This window comes from Dermacentor variabilis, chromosome 5 (assembly GCF_050947875.1).
Source record: "Dermacentor variabilis isolate Ectoservices chromosome 5, ASM5094787v1, whole genome shotgun sequence".
Lineage (NCBI taxonomy): Eukaryota > Metazoa > Arthropoda > Arachnida > Ixodida > Ixodidae > Dermacentor > Dermacentor variabilis.
In genome coordinates, this window is record NC_134572.1 from 129614924 (window position 1) to 129632430 (window position 17507).

The window sequence follows — 17507 nt, forward strand, 5'->3', positions numbered from 1 at the left end:
ATCTCGGGAAAGTGCACGACTCCCTTTGGTTCTTCCGAGACGTCATTCGCACTCGCCCCGAGATGTCACTGTAAAGCGTTTGCTGCACTTGCGTACCGCAGTACCGCCTTGCCTTTCAGGGAAACCACTCGGACCGCGACACGTCTTCAGGACTCACTGTGAACTTGGAAACGCTCACCTATTCTAGAAGGGTTGAAATCTGGGCCAGTTTGTACATACTTGAACGAAAAAACCAGTCAAAAACACAAAGGACGAGAGGAGAGGTTCACACCACAACGACTTTTTCGTTCACCTATTCTAGCTGCCTGTGCACCGGCCAGTGTCACAAATTTTAGCAGTGTATAACGTTCATGAAGAAGAACATTTTTCGATTTAAGTGTAACAGCCGAGCTGATTTTAATATTGTGATTGCCCCCTTTTTTTCAGGTTGAAGAGCAACATCAATCGGGATGGCTGTGGGTATAGACGGCGAGCTCAGTTAGACTATCTCCATTTATTCAGGGGCTCCGAGGCTGGGCATTATAGGCTCAGAGTAGGAATGAAGAAGGTGTTCCCTATGTAGGCTGCGGCTGCAACGTTCCTGAGCTCACTTGGTTCTCGGAAGGAACAGGTGGCGCACGCGCAATACACTGAACTCAGTGCTGCAGGATTTGCGTGGCGTGAGTATACCGCGATACACAGCGCAAGAACATGGCGGCGCCCATGTGCCAGCTGCTTCCATGCATTTGGATTTGAATTCGCGGCCTTGCTACTGTTCGTCGCAACAGCATAAATGAAAAAAAAGCAGTTTTCGCTCGGCCTTATCAAACTTCGAAAAAAAAAGAAAACTGAAGTATTAGCGTTGTTTCGTCGTTATTACTCAGATAAGCAGTCTGTTTTGATGCTGCTATGTCTAACAGGCGCCGCCATTTTGCCAAAAATGCATTGATTTTTATCTCTGTAGCAGATGGTGGTTCGGTATATTTTACACTGACAGTCACCCGCAAGTGACAGTTATGGCGACGCCTGAATCACTTGGCGACGCCCTCGAGGCAAAAGCCTCCTCGAGACCATGCGTCAGCTTAGGTCGTTCATTCACGAGAACGGTGGGAAACTATTACATTTTAAAGGGTGTATTACTACGCGCATCATCCTGTCGCCGCACCGAGTATAGGGTGCCGCAAGTGAGGCGATTCCAGCCTGTGCACTGAAAAACGCCCGCCCTTGAACCGCTGGTCACGGATGCAAAGGAATTCGAGCGAGACCGCGCGACAGCGGGAAAGTCGTGGGGCAAGGATTTGACCGTGCGTGTATGTGGCGCGCATGTTGAACGTGCAGACTCTTAAAAGCTGCGGGAAATCAGAGCCTTGTAGTTTATGTCCCGACTAGGCAAAGCACGGATCAAAGTTGAATGTCCGGCTCGAGAATGGAGTCTGTACGTATTTATTTGAAGCTTGTCACTATACCAGAAAAAATATAATAGAAAACGTCTCCGCATGATGCAGGGGTCAACGATCAACAAGATAGGGCTGTGCGCAACGGCAGGTAAGAAGTCATTGGTCAAGCGAACACGGTAAGACCGGTGTGCCGTTTCCATTAATGACAAAAAAAGGCACAGTTTTCAGTGCACGCAGCGTTATTTGAGAACCCTGTCAGGAAAGTGTAGTCGGCTAAATTGCAAGAATAACCGTGCAAGCAAGCGCTGAGGCAGCGCGCGTCACCTAATTCTCTTGGGATGGCAAATAACTACGCGAAATAAAAGTCTCAAAAATGCATAAATAATCAAAGCGGAAATAAAATCACACGTCATCTGCCCTCGAAGTATAGCCGTAGATTGCTGGCGTCAAAGATGCAGCCACATAGAGCGCTCGAGAGCCCAAACACGCAATACTCTCGTATACACTTATAAATCTTCGTTCATTTTCACGCCAACGCCTTGATCTGATTGTGACGCACGCCGTAGTGGTGGACTGAGGATTAATTTTGACGTTCGTTAACGTGCATGTAAGTCTAAGCGCGCGAGCGTTTTTGCATTCTGCACCTGTTAATAACCTCGGCCTCCTTCGGACGCACACGAAACCGGACACGAGGCTATATGTTCTCTGACTATGCGGCTATAGCCTTCGACCCGCTGAGGGAACACTACTATGTTGTCAGAATGGAAGCACGGATACGACTTTCACCTTATCGCAAACCTTGATCAGAGCTAATCGAAGCCCCTCGAATGCCACTGGCTTAATTAGACAGCTGTATACATGCGGCCAGATTTATATATGCAGCTTCCGCCCCAGGTTCTGTCGTTAAGCTTCGGAATATGCGATTTTGAACAAATCTTTGTGTCTAAATACGATAACGGAAAAAGAAAAAAGAAAGTGACACATTCGTGACTTAAGAAGGGTGCGTGGCGCAAGGTTATTACCAACAGAAGGTAATGAGAAGTGACAGAAGAGCGCCGTATACTCGCAACCGCAGTGCTGTACGTATATCCACGCACTAATAACGTGAGCCTAAATCCTTCGTTTTGCTAGAGAAGCCTCCAAAATTTAACGATTCCTATAAGCTCCCCCTTTAAACACTGCGGGCTTAATAGGACGAAAAAACAGCGAGAACGGCAGACCCCGACTGTTCGCAGCCTTGAGTCATTTTCAACGATAAGCCGCTTTACCTTGAAGCTGTTTGAGCTCGCATCACTGCTTCCCCTGCTTCTGCACGGGCTTAGATCGTCTTCACTGAGGCCCTTTCGGAGCTCTCTGGCTCCATCCGGAGTCGACTCTCCCGCAGCTTCTGTGAAAGCCTCATTCTTTAAGCGGCCCTAAATTACGCCAACTTACTTACATCATTATAGGTAGCCCGTCGTGTTCTTGAAACTTTTGCAATTCATGGCTGTAAGCTTGAGGCTTCCTCCATCGAATACATTATCTCCTTGTCTTTTCTAATTCGCCCATGACGCCAATTAAAGCTGAGGCGAAACGAGCGTGTCGTTAATTGCCATCTTTAACAACTTTTTGCCCCAAATATGGTTGTATCTAATTTCTGAAAAAATGAACAGTTATCATTTAAGAAACTTGACACTTCCCATTCGAAATCTTATCTCAGTATCCTTACCTGTTATTTCTCCGTGACATGTTACGTACGTTAACTACAGATGCCGTGTTTCTTAAGGCCTAAATTGTTCTAACAATTCAACCCACAATAATACAAACAGAGTATAAAAAAACTTGCCTGTAGACGTGCTGTCTACACGCATAGAATAAATTTTATCGAGTAATTTTTGATTGTGTGATTAGATATCTGGCGGACGTGCTGTTTCGCACAGAAACCACACCTGCTTCGAATCTCCAATCATGGTTGCTTATATGAACTTTCATTTGTTTGAATTTGTTTTTCATTTGAACGCCCGCATTTTTCAAATTATAAAGCGCGCTTAAGCACCTTACGTGCTTCTGTTTTATTATGTCTTTTGAAAACACACACATATATATATATATATATATATATATATATATATATATATATATATATATGCAAAGCGAGGAGCAGTCTGTCAACTGCCACCGGAAGGGGGAAGACAACGCCTGCCTCCTCTTGAGAGAGAGGTGGCAGCAACACGGAAATGGAAGATAGGAAGAAGGGGAGGGAAGACGAAAGAGAGAGCAACATGGCAAATCTCACAAATTAAGCCCAACACAGACAGTACAGGTCCCACACAGTATAGGGGTTGGCAACTGCAGGTTACGCCACTAAAGAATGTCGAAGTAAACGAAATATTTACTCAGGTCCTATCACTCGAAAACAGCAATGGGCTACAAACGTGAATTAAAGTTAGTTACTTTTATAAAGGTAAGTAGGGCGCGCTGAGCCTGATCGCATCGAGACGCACAACCACATGGAGAGAGAGAAAAAAAACCTTTATTTTTACGCCAGCGTCCGGCGCTCACCTCTGGTCGGTCAGCTACTAGTCCTCACCCAACACGTATCTGACGTGCTGGATAAGCACCGGCAGGAGATTGTTAGCTGCATGGAGTGGTGGAGCGAGCCAGTCCGTCCATGATCGTGGCTGGATGTTAGCGGGAATGGCGGATAGGGCGGACTGCAGATTGGGTTGAGTGTGAGGGCAATGCCATAGACAATGCTCTAGAGACGAATATTCCATGCAGTTCGGGCATTTTGGTGGCCCAGGTAGGCGCTGAATATAGTGACCGAAAAACAATCGTCGAGTGTTGGACACCGCAGGCAAGGAGGTGATAGTCCGTCACTAGTGGCATGCGCTGTGCACTGAAAGCGGGACACTCCATTATCAGGGGCAGAAGTGTCACGCAGCAGCCGCGAGACGTATGCGATGGACTGACCACACGTCATTGTCCGTATAAACATTCGCACACGTTTACACAGCCAACCCTTAGCTTGAGCAGTTGCACTCTAGCGCGTCGAGGCAAGACTCGACCGCGAACCAGGGGCGGGAACATTCCATTTGCGACGCGCTAGTCTGGATGCTGCTTGAGTAGTTGGCAACGAATCAGCAGACGAGCGTCATCAATCTTGCACAAAATTTCAGGGCAGACGCAGTCGTTCCGCTTGGCTGGATTCAACTTGCGCTCATAACTACTATGTCTGCCCTGAAATTTTATTTAAGCTTGATGGCGCTCGGTGTCCTTATTGATTGCCACTTACTCAAGCAGCATCCAGACAAGGGCGTCGCAAATGGAACGTTCCCGCCCAGCGTTCGTGGTCGAGGCTTGCCTCGACGCGCTAGAGGGCAACTGCTCAAGCTAAGGGTTGGCTGTGTGAACGTGTGCGTGCTTTTGAATCAAGCATTAATCACGCGGAACAAGTTTAGCATCGGTGAGGGAAATAAAGGCCTTAAAATCATTGTTGCCCCAACACTCCACGCTTTGAAAACTCCTATGCAATCCTTTACAGACTCCCTCAACGGTATCCGACGGCAATATGATGATGACATGACGATGGCATAAATGCGACATGGCGACGACGTCATCCCGACGACACAATAACGACAACGGCGAGAGCATCACGGCTATAATCAACACCTCCTAGATAGCACAAGGCCGGTGCATTTCGATCCATGACGTCATGATATCTCGCCCGACTGCCACAGGACCTAATGGGGATGCATGACGTCACCGCTTTCGTCACCCTGGGCTTGGCAATGGAAATTTCGGTCCAAGTAGCATGAAGTAATAAAGCAGAGTGCACAGGTCCGCTATCCAGGAGGCGTTGCGTACTGGTACACCCCTATCATGACCGTCAACAGGACAGCGACGGCACGTCGCTTTTGCGAGAGGAACGATAAGAATAACCACTAGATTGAAAGCTGGGCTGCAAGGGTCTCCTGTATGGCGCACCATCTGTGTTGAATGAGCGCATTGTGTACGAATGGTCTCAGAAATACATGCACAGAAGCAACAATTCTCCGAGCATGTGTCACACACATTACAACCTCCGTAGCACGTGTTCGTTGTCTTAATGAGCCGCTAAAGAGAAACAATCAATGAAACTATACGATAACCACTCTCGAAAAGCGCCGTCTTCCTTTACAGCTGTGGTAAACGCTTCTTTAATGAACGAGAAAGTGACCCGCCGCGGCGGCTTAACGGCTACGGTGCTGCGCTGCTAAGCACAAGGTCGCGGGATGGAATCCCGGCCGCGGCGATCACATTTCGATGTGCGACGAAACGGAAGAACGCTCGTGTCCCGTGCATTGGAGCCAAGTTAAAAATCCCCTGGTGGTCGAAATTGATCCGTAGTCCCCCACTACGGCGCGCATCATAATCAAATCGTGGATTTGACACGTCAAACCTCGGAATTCAGTTCAAAGGAGAAAGTAAAGACAAAACTTATCTTTCTCTTCTTCCTCTTCACCGTTGCCTCAGCGCCTATGATGTCATCGTGACGTCGCGGATACAGTGGCAGTTTTGCGTACTTGCGTTGCTTTTCTGCACGAAAAGAAGTTCATAAAGCTTGCGAGGTTGAGCCCAAGTTCAATTTGTAATAGAACGCAACTCTTACTCACCCATTAACCCAATTCAGCCAAATGCCGCCAAAGCATATGACGCAAAGGGGAGTAGTCCACGGATTTCAAGATGGCGTCGCCCCCTGTCTTTGGATTTTACTTCTCTTCTCGCGCAGCAAGTCTCAACTCCCGTGAAGGGTGACCTATCCTTTGAAGCCGAAAGTCTACTGTACTATGCTAACTTAATAGTTCTCTTCGGCATCAGCTGGACTTACGGGCAAAAGGAGCTGCGTTCATTATTGATCACGGTGCAGTCACCACAAACCGCGCAATTGACGAGGCAAGAAACCGCTCCCTCTTTACCCTTCCTACCACCCTAACGAATGAAAAAAAAATAACAGAACGAAGAAACAAAACAATAAAAACGTGAGAAATGCGGTTTCGGTGGTTTGCCGCTCCTACGAAACGCACGGTTTCGAAATAGCGCACGCTGCGGACGCTCTTCGCTCTGTGATAAATGGCTCTGGTAAAATTCTTTCTTTTCTTTTTAATTTTTCGCCTATAGCTCTCTGGAAACAGCAGCCTGCAGATCGCGCGCTGCGCTCGCAAATCTTGCCGGCCAGTCGGACCGCAAATCTTGCAGAAACGTGCTCGAGCGCTTTTACCTGTGAGCGCTCTTACATAGCGCACCGAATTGCATAAACCCTCTTTATAGCGCAGTGCATTCCGAGGCCAGAAAACGAGCAGGCAAAGAAACAAACTGTTTTAAAAAGAAATGAAAAGAAAAAGGAAACGGAAAAGTGAAAGGCAAGTAAGTACAAGAGTGCAACCCGCATATGGTAGAATATACAGGAGAGAAAAAAAAAAGAGAGAGAAAAGACAACTGTAAGTGAGCGCGAAAGTGTCTCGTTTTCTTTTTTTCTTTTCAGTTTCTCTCTTTTTTTTTAAGTCTTTCTGATTTTTTTTTGTCGTACTACTTTCTCCCGCGCACCACTCCCGACACTGTGATGTGAGGCTCCCGCTCAAGGCAGTTCAGCGCCGTACATATCCGTCCGACCCGCCGCTGGCACGGACGCGCGCAAGTGTGTACAGGCGCGCGAGCTGCGTGACCGACGAGTTGCAGCAGTGCGTGTCCGGCTCCGAGCACACCTTGGGGGAGCTTCACTCGAAACGCCTGCAGCGGTGGAACAGCATCGACCGCAGACCTGCACACACGCGAACGCAAGCGGAAAGAGCGCGCTGCCACACACCGTGGCGAGTGCCAGGGCCGAGAACGCGCGCCGGCGCTCTCGCATCCGCGCGCACGGTTTTCGCCCTTCAGTCGCGCGAGAACCTCGAAATCGGCAGCGCAGGCAGCGCAAGCAGAGCGTGGTGGTGGCGCCCGACCAGCGAGGGGTTTCGCCGCAATAATAAAAACGATGACTAGTGGCGAAGCCCAGTGCGCAGGCGTATACACGCAGGCAGGCAGCACACTCACTCTCTCCCTGAAGCGTTCACACGCACGCACACACACACACGCACGCACGCACATGTGTCTATGCAGGCTGTTTCTTGGTTAGTCTCGCAGACTGCTTTATTTTTGTTTTGTTTGTTTGCGGTGCACCGGCGCCAGTGGGCAAGAAGAAAACTAAGAGAAAGACGACGACGAGTGAGAGATGAGGGGCGGGAGATGCCATTCTTTATTCATGCCCGCCGCTGCGCTGTCAGGCATCCACCGCGTCGGCGTCATAGCAGCCTGGCCGCTTCGTGCTGCCGCCGCGTGAGCGAGGCGTCGTCACGCACCGTGCGGTAACGTGATTACCCCCCGATTAATTTGACAACAGACGCGGCGGCCGCCGCCGCGCGATGTGCCGGACGAGTGCGAGGGTCCGCCCGAGGGGGGGAAGCGCCACGACGTGGGGTGCCAGCGGCGGGCGGCGAATTCGGAAGGGTCCGCCGCGCGTGGCAGCAGTCAGAGCCAAAAAAGCGCAGATAAGCGCCGCTAATAGGGAAACCGCCCGCGCGTGTCCTGCCACGTCTGGCGCGCGCTAGCGCTGCCGAGAGGGGGTCGCGGCACGGTTTTTCTCTTTTCTTGCCTTTTTTTCTTCTTTTCTGTTTTCTTTAACCGCACTCAGCGATCGGACGATCTCCAGGCACGGACGACGTGCCAGTGCGGAACAACTTTGGCAGCGCGCGGCTTTTTCCTTCGACGTCGCGAGGGCGCACAGGCGAGAAGTTTTACTGCAGGCAAATAGCTCCGCAGGCGAATAGTAGTTCCCCGTGCCTGGTATACCCTGGACTATAGTCGCTGGATGATGTCATATTTTATAGCGGTTTTCGCGCTCGATTAGCGCTTTAGCTGTTTAGGGAAGACGGAAGCGTCTATTTACTGACTACCAAAGCACTCGATTGGGTGAGCCGCTTGCCGTCTGGTGCGGCGATTACGAAACTGGCGTCGCAAGCGGAGTCGCCAATTAGGCCCGACGGGCCCATGTGTGGCGCTTAGGAGCAGTAAAGAAAAAAATGAAATTGAGCTCGCTAACTCCTGTCTATTCTTTCAAATGCGACGTCATTTACTGAATACGAAACTTTAGTTTCGCGTCTCATGTGCACTCGTACAAAACTTTCCATTCGTCGCTGCCTTCGAAGCCGCAAAGAAAAAAAAATACCAAAAGCGAGCGCTCCTATATAATGCTGATCCAATCCAAAGTACTGTAAACTATAAGGTCAAACAACTTTAATAGGCTTATCATGCAATGTGGACATCCAGGGACTTCGCAAGGGGAACTGTGATCTCCCTCTGTGGTCGTTCTACATATCGTCACTACAAAGACAGGTCGACAAACTCCCTGATGAGTCGACTTACTCAGATTCAGCCAGACGCGTGAGTTTGAGTCCTAGTGAGTCCGACTGAGTAGAATTTTAGTGAGTCTGAGTCCGAGTGAGCCCTATAGATTTTAGCAAAAAGTATATTTATGGGTGATTCTGAGTGGGTTTCGTTTATTATGCCGACCAATGACTACGACTCAGGAGTCGTAGTTATTAGCTTTCTGCACGGGCAATGAACTCTTTTAACAATAAAGCTTACCTCTCTCTATCTCTCCAGAGTTGCTTTGGTATACCGAAACCCCAAGAAGTGAACGCTATCAGGCAACGTGTTGGGTGGGGTGCGTAGCCATAACTCCGATCACCTTGCGGTTTCTCGATTATGAGCGGGAACGATGACCATGCTGGGCCGGTAGCCGACACATCAGGGTACGTTTTCTGAGCCGATCACTTTTGGCAATACTATCGCCTAGGCCATCAGGCGCGCACTAATTGGCATGGTTGAGGGAAATCGGATGAGGTGATTAGCAGGTTGAGCACTACGTCACGCGAAGGCGATAGTATCGCCTAAAGTGATCGTCCCAGAGTACGTCCCCACGTTGAATAAGTAATATTATTACAAATATTTCTTCATGCATGTTTTTTTTGTCCTAAGGAAGGCACGCTCGGACCTTAAATAGCGAGGCACTGTTCTTATCAGCCCAGAAAGCCATTCGAGCTCTTCTACAGTACCTGAAGGAGACAGACTTGAGAGCTTGACTTGAGACATGCTGCACCCAGCTGGGCGCATGTTAAAGTGTGGTCAAGACTCGTGTCTACTCTTTCTTTTTCACTTCCACACCTCCTCCCCACTTGTTGGTTAGCAAATTGTACAAAGTCTGGCTAACCTCCCTGCCTTTCCTTACTTTTCTTTCTCTCTCTCTCTCTCTCTCTCTCTCTCTCTCTCTCTCTCTCTCTCTGATCTTTGTGCTATCGTACGCGAAAATGCCCTCCGCGACATAAGATTCACCCCGCCCTAATCTGACGCGCCCATGATGTTGCCGAGATCGTCACGGGTCCCCAGACTAGGTGACCCTCTCACTCCCTCCCTTCGCTTATACAAAATAAAAAAAATAGTTTCGCTTTCTCAATAAAAGTTCACTCACTCACTCACTCACTCACTCACTCACTCACTCACTCACTCACTCACTCACTCACTCACTCACTCACTCACTCACTCACTCACTCACTCACTCACTCACTCACTCACTCACTCCCTCACTCACTCACTCACTCACTCACTCACTCACTCAGTGTCTGATTTAAGCACCGGTAAAGAAATGAAACATATTTCATACTTTATGCCGATCCCAGCATAGTGCAGGATGTAGAAGTGTAAGGTACGGTAAAGTGGGGGGGGGGGGGGAGCTGTGATCATAGGTTAGTGAAGTGTAGGATTTACCTGAATATGAAGAGAGAAAGAGTAAAATTATTCAGGAAGAAACAGGCTAACCTAGACGCAGCAAGGGTAGAAGCAGACCAATTCAGGCTGGTGCTTGCAAACAAATTTGCAGCCTTAGAGAACAGCGAGATGAAGATGACATAGAGGTAATGAATGAAACCATAACTAGGCTGGCTCCAGACGCAGCAGTTGAAGTGGGAGGTAAGGCATCAAGGTAACCAGTAGGTAAGCTCTCCCAAGTAACAAGGGACCTAATAAAGAAACGATAAAGAATGAAGTGTCCAACAAAGAAATCAGATAGAATTCGCAGAACTGTCAAAACTGATCAACAAGGAGAAAGTCAGGGATATTCGAAATTATAACGTGAGAAAGACTGAGGAAGCAATAAAAAATGGACGCAGCATGAAATCAGTGAGAAGAAAACTTGCCATAGGACAAGCCATGATGTATGCACTGAAACATATACTAGCAAGGTAATATGATCAGCAATTCCAAAGATATCGTAAAAGCAGCGCAAGAATTCTATACTGACCTGTAAAGTACCCAGAACAGCCTCGGCTTCCAAAGAACTAGAAGAATGCCCACATTAAACTAATCCACGAAAAGGGAGACGTTAAAGAATTGAAGACTAATAGGCCCATTAGCTTACATTTAGTATTGTATAAAATATTCAAGGTAATTTCCAATAAAGTTAGGGCAACCCTTGACTTCAGTCAACCAAGAGAACAGGCTGGCTTCAGGAAGGGATACTCTACAATGGATCACATTCATTTCATCAATCAGGTAATCGAGAAACAACCAGCCACTCTACATGGTTTTCATAGATTATGAAAAGACATTTGATTCAGTAAGAATACCAGCACTCATAGAGGCATTACGTAACCAATGAGTACAGCGGGCGTACGTGGATATCTTGGAAAATATCTGCAAGGATTCCACAGCTGCATTGATTCTACACCAGAAAAGTTGAAAGATACCTATAAAGAAGGGGTTCCAGCAAGGAAACACAATCGCTCCAGTGCTATTCACTGCATGCTTGGAAGAAGTATGGAAGCTATTAAACTGGGAAGGCTTAGAAGTGAGGTTCAACGGCAAATATCTCAGCAAGCTTCGGTTTGCAGATGACATTGTCCTGTTCAGCAACACTGGGTACGAATTGTATCAAGTGATCGAGGACCTTAACAGAGAAAGTGTAAGAGTGTGGATAAAGATTATTACGCAGAAGGCAAAGGTAATGCTCAATAGCCTGACAAGGCAACAAGAGTTCAAGATCGCCAGTCAGCCTCTAGAGTCTGTGAAGGAGTGCGCTTACCTAAGTCATGAGAATGAAATCTACAGAAGAATAAAAATGGGTTGGAGTGCATACGGCAGACATTGCCAGATCCTGACTGGAAGCTTACCAGTACCATTGAAAAGAAAGGTGTACAATCAATGCATTCTAGCGTTGCTAACATATGGGGTAGAAAGTAGGAAGTTCACAAAGAAGTTCGAGAACAAGTTAACAACCACGCGAAGAGCGATGAAATGAAAAAATGTTAGGCGTAACGTTAAGATACCGGAAGAGAGCGGTGTGAATGAGAGAGCAAACGGGGATTTTGACCCAGTTTCACATGACGGTCTCCTATTCAGTTATCCACGTGTTGCGGTGGAGATTCAGGTAGAACATACCTCAGCTACTGCGTTTGTCTCTATTTCCAAATCAAAATAAATGTGTATAATAATAAGCGCAACGATAATAAAGATAAAAGACGGTCACGGCAGGTCTTCTCTTTAACAACTAAGTTTTCTCTCAGAGAATTTCCTATGGGATTCCTCTGTTTTCGTGGCTGCACGCTAAATTTAACATGTGCGCCCGCTTTCCGTTTCGTCGCACTGAAAGCGACCGCAATACCGTCGCATTTTCATGACGTCACACTTAGCACGATCGTTCGAAGCGTTCTTCTCGCGAGGTTCACCGCAAGGACTCCTCGGCCTGACCCAACGAAGCTTCAACACGTGGCTGTGTACAGCTACGTTTGCAAGGACTGCGAAATAAAAGATAGGATTGAGGGGAAGACAGAGATAAAGCGAGGAAAATGGACAGACGAAAGGCGACGAAAAGCAAGAAACGCAGACGAGCACGAGAGAGAGAGAGAGAGAGAGAGAGCTGGGCGAAAAAGCGAAGTTCCATAATTCACTGGCGCGGACGGCGCATTCATGGCGAGTGTGGTGCGGCGTTCGGACACCGATCTGCTGCTTTAACAGGCGCGGAGACAGCGGCAGTACTGTTTACGACCGCCGGTCCCCGAACACGCCGCACAGACGACGCCAGCCGGACGGCCAGCATTTATTTCGAATCTCGACGGCAGTGGCAGCACTTCGCGGCAGTGGCCCGCGATGCTCCGGGGCTTTTATTCAACCGTCGCCGGCTTTGGCGCGCTTTTCTACCTTTTGGCAGCGCGGTGGTATACGCGCTGTTCGGAGCCGTCGGTGGCCGCGGAAGGCACAGGGGGGAGGGGGAGGAAGCGGGAGTGGGGTAGTGGGGGAACCCGTGGTTCGGCGTGCCGTATTTTGAATCAGGTGCGCGCGCGCGCGCGATGGTGATCTATGGTCGGTCGCGTACACTTCAGTCGCCGCTGCGGGCCATAAATCACGCCCGCCGCGTTGGATTCATTTCGCGCTCCGCTCTCGTCTCTGCATTTTGCTCGGTGACTGGCTGGCCGAAGGGGTACGAGAGACAGAGAGAGAGGATGCGGGGTGAGGTTGCAGCGAAAAGGAAAGCTTCGCCAAATAGCGTCGATGCAATATTCATGGAGCCAAAGTCCGGCGCTGCGTCGAATGAAAACGAGAGAAGAGATGCGCGGAAAAAGAAAAAAAGAAAGAGGAAGAAAGACAAGCAGAACGAAAGTGAGAAGGGGGGATGGGCTGTCAACAAAAAAGAAAAAGAAACAAGTCGGGAAAGCAACGATAAATAGAAGTTTGCCGATAGAGAAAAATGAAGTAAGTGTAGCGAAATGGAGGAAGGGCCAGCGCACGCTTGAACGGATCGCTCGCGAGAGCCAGTGACCGCCAACAAGCATAATCAGGCTAATAGGAATTATGGCAGCGACTCCGTGAGACGGTGATGCAACGGAACATACTATATGTATAGCATGCCGGCGGAAATATTCATGATTCAGCGCAGCGGGCTGAGACGCGAGGCGGTAGGGATGAGGTCGAGTGTTCCGGCTCGCGGTTGAGTGCTCACATTGCATAAACCTAGCTCAGAATGTCAGGGAGCCGCGTCGTTATCTACCGAAAAGGAAAACTGAGATTGCCGAGCTTAGCGCATTGCGAATTAAGTGTCGCGGCGACTCGGACGGCGAATGCGCACTGGTACAGCGAAGAAATTTCCGCAAGGTGGTGTGTACGTATACAGCGCCGTGAAATCACTTCCCACACCCTAAGAGAAGAGTAGATCATCATCATCATCATCGTCGTCCTCGTTGTCGTCGTCGTCGTCGTCGTCGTCGTCATCATCATCATCATCATATTATTATTATTATTATTATTATTATTATTATTATTTTATGTCCATTGCAGGACGAAGGCCTCTTCCCTGCGATCTGCAATTACCCCTGTCCTGCGCCAACCGATTACAACTAGCGCCTACGAATTTCTTAATTTCATCACCTAACCTAGCCTTCTGCAGTCCTCGACTGCGCTTCCCTTCTCTTGGAACCAATTCTGTAACCCTATTGGTGCACCGATTATCTAACCTACGCATTACATGAACTGCCCAGCTCCATGTCTTTCTCTTAACGTCAATTAGGATGTCGGCTATCCCCGTTTGCTCTCTGATCCACACCGCTCTCTTCCTGTCTCTTAAGGTTACGCTTGACATTCTTCGTTCCATCGCCCTTTGCGCGGTCCTTAACTTATTTTCGAGCTTCTTTGTAAATCTCCAAGTTATTGCTCCATATGTGCGCGCTTACTACCGGATCCAGGACCATGTCGTGGGCCTCTATCGTTCTGGTAGCGTATCCTTTAGCTTATAAGTTGCAGTGTCTTGATCCTAGAATAAGAAATGTTTCTTTCAATACGTAGAAGCCTGCCCAGTTCAAATGTGCAAGCGTAGATAGCCAGAGAGAGAGAGAGAGAGAGAGAGAGAGCTCTTCAATAAATATGAATGAATGTATATTCTCATTCATACCGAAGACTTATTCAGCAAGTTCAACTGCCCCTTTACATCTGCAGCTCTTAACGTACTGTTGACCTTGCAGCGCAAACTGCTTATGTTCAGAAGACGTAGTCGTGAACAAAAATAAAACACAGAGCAATTTCTTTCCGAATATTGCTCCATAAAATTGCAATATCTATTATGTGCACTTTCGTAGCCTCGATAAAAGGAGCAGAAGGACTCCATTACGTTGGCAAAACGTATACGAGAGGACCTTTAATATCATGCCTTGAACATCATGAGAACATTTCACGACGACCAGAAAAAAAAAAGCGTATAGTAACAAAAAGTAAAGGAATAGGTCGCTGAAATTCGGAGCACGCTTATGGCGGGAGCGCGGATATAGAGAAAACAAAAATGGAGAGGATATTTTGAAGGGGAGTGGGAGGCATACCAATCAGATACACAGAAGCGAAAGAAACACGCGAGAAGCGACGAGAAAGCGAACGCGAGTGTATGATCCCGAAAGGCGAAAGTCACGACCCCTCCCGGTACCGGCGAGGTTTCGGCGTCCCGTCGGGTTCGGACACCGCTATCGTATCGTCTGCTCGCGGTCCACCGCGCAGCAGACGACGCCGCACGCGAAGAAGGTAAAGAGCGAGGGCATCGGAAGAGGGTGAGCAGAGGGCGGGGTGAATTGTCCGCCCACCAAAAAGGCTCCGCATCGGCAACGAAAAGCGAGAAAAATACTGCGAAAACGGACACAAAGTCAAAAGCTTCACAGCCTCAAGTCGAAGCACAAATGTGGAGCGCCGTATGGGGATAAGCAAAAAAAAAAGAAGTATTGCCAAACGAAACAAAGAAGATCAGAGCGAGAGAAACAAAGTGAAGGGGCGCAAGGTGTCGAGAAAGGGCCAACGAACGTGTCTCCGCTGAGGCGAAGGCCTGGGCGGGCGGTTAACGGCGTGTACGGGACGTCGCTCTGGCTACCCGCGATTGCGGCAAGCATTCTTTCCGTTCCGAATGGGCGCCGGAGCGTTGCGGGACAGCGGCCTGCTTGCTCGGACGGTCATGTGCGTCCGGCAAATGGGAAAGTTGGGAGGCAGGGGGGGGGGGGGGGTAGGGGTCGAAGGTATAGGCCCTTCGCGGCAGCAGAGGCACGCAACCGCACGTATTGTATAGGTGCGCGCCACGGACGTAGCGGAACGGGGGCAACGCCGCACCGAACACACACACATACGCGCACGCAGGAAAAAATTAAAAAAAAAAACCGAAGCCTGAGCGTCTGAACTGGCGATGCCTCGCTTTTATAAACCTTCTGCTTGCCTGCCAGCCCGAAACACCTCGAGGCCGCCGGGGCGCCGTGCTTCTCTTACAGCGTACTCTTACATCGCGCAACGAATTTACGTTGCGGCCGCGGAAATAAGCGCCGCAACCCGCGATGCATTTAGACTTTGGACATTATTCGGTATTGGTGAGCGGTTCGTGGGTGTATACGCGAGCACGACAGCCTCGGTATCGCCGCCGGGAGTGGCAAAATTTACCCCGAGCCAGATAGGAATATCGGTGCTGGCAGCGATACAAAGCGCACAAGAACTACATGCCATGTCTGTTGCCTTCTTTCATGGCGAGACCTTGGGGCCGATTGCATGGGACGCACTTGAGGTGTGGCGTTAGCAGGCACTCCTCACAGTTGCTTCGCGAGAGGGGGCATAAACTGCATGGGTTTTAGTACGCATGTGTTATTGCCACGTAAGTGAAACTTGCGCAACCTTCCGCAGTATCACATCAAGAATGTGCTTCATAGAGAGAGAGAGAGTGGAAAGATAGAGAGGAGGCGTAGATCACGCTAGTCAAATAGAAAACGGGAGAAGAAAAAAGACAGGCAGAGAGGAAGAGAGAGAGAGAGAGAGAGAGAGAGAGAGAGAGAGAGAGCGAGAGAGAGACGCAGGCAGTGAATGTGTGTACGCGCGCTAAGGACATGATTGACATGTTCAGAATGACCGTCCCACACTTCACAATGGTCTAGCCAACCACCTCGGAACAACTTGTGCATCCTTATTGGTTTTTGGGCCAAAGCAGGCGTCTACAAGGTGCGTACATGGCGCGACGATTGTTTTGAAAATCAGACAATATAGAAATGGAGGTGTGTGTGGCGTGCGAAGGATGCGTTGATGTTTCCTCGTTGCGATGTGGAAGGTCTGCGTCAGCAAGAACTCGGCTCCGCTTGGGAGCATGTAGCACACGTAGTAGTTGTGTACTGGATGCTTGTGGCATCATGATTATAGTTTACTGCAAGCACAATGGTAGCAGGAAAGCTGGCTTGCGTGCGTATTTCCACGTTGTAGCGCAATAGAGCGACAAAAAACATTCTCACAGTGATTTTCCCAGTGTAGTCGCCATTTTGGGGGAAACTACACTTAATGTCGGTGCAACGCACTACCCGCAACCTTTTCCATTGCTGCTCGTGATGTCAATTCTCATACAGCACGGACGCCTATCACTTGATACACTTGTCGTTAGCTACAGAGACAAGAGCTGCACCGAGCCTGTCCGTTTAATAGCGCGTTGCAATGGGCAAATAAAGGAGGGCTTAGAAATGCTAAAGAGTGTTGCATGAACGACACGCGCCTGTGTCGACTACAGCAGCGAGGCTGGTTGAAATCCACGCGAAAGGATTTTTCCAGGCCGTCATGAACGCTCTTGTTATCCGGTTGATTGAAAGCGGTGTTTTACTATCCTTTACCCTTCCCTCAGTACAGGGAAGCAAACGAGAAGCTATTGTGGTTCTTATCTTTCTCTCCCTTTCATTGGCGCTGTGCTGAACCCTTGCCTTATTCTGATAAGTCCACTTAATTTTATGCAACCTTTACAGCAGCACGAGCGAGGGCGTGTTCTTCGCTTTGGGTCGAAACAGTCGCCGTTTAACTTGTTGTCGGACGAGTACACTTAGCTAAGCCACTTTGAAAACGCCTTAGCACCAACAATGCTCGAAACAAATTCAATACGATGCCATAAAATGACCATTACAGTACACACACATCATTGCACCAGGGCGCACTTTCTTGCTTGACACACAAATACTGCGTCAGATGCCCCTATGACCCCTGACCTGTGACAGCATTAGCCTCGGTAAAAAACTTTTGAAGCGACCTCCACGTGCGTTTGAAGAG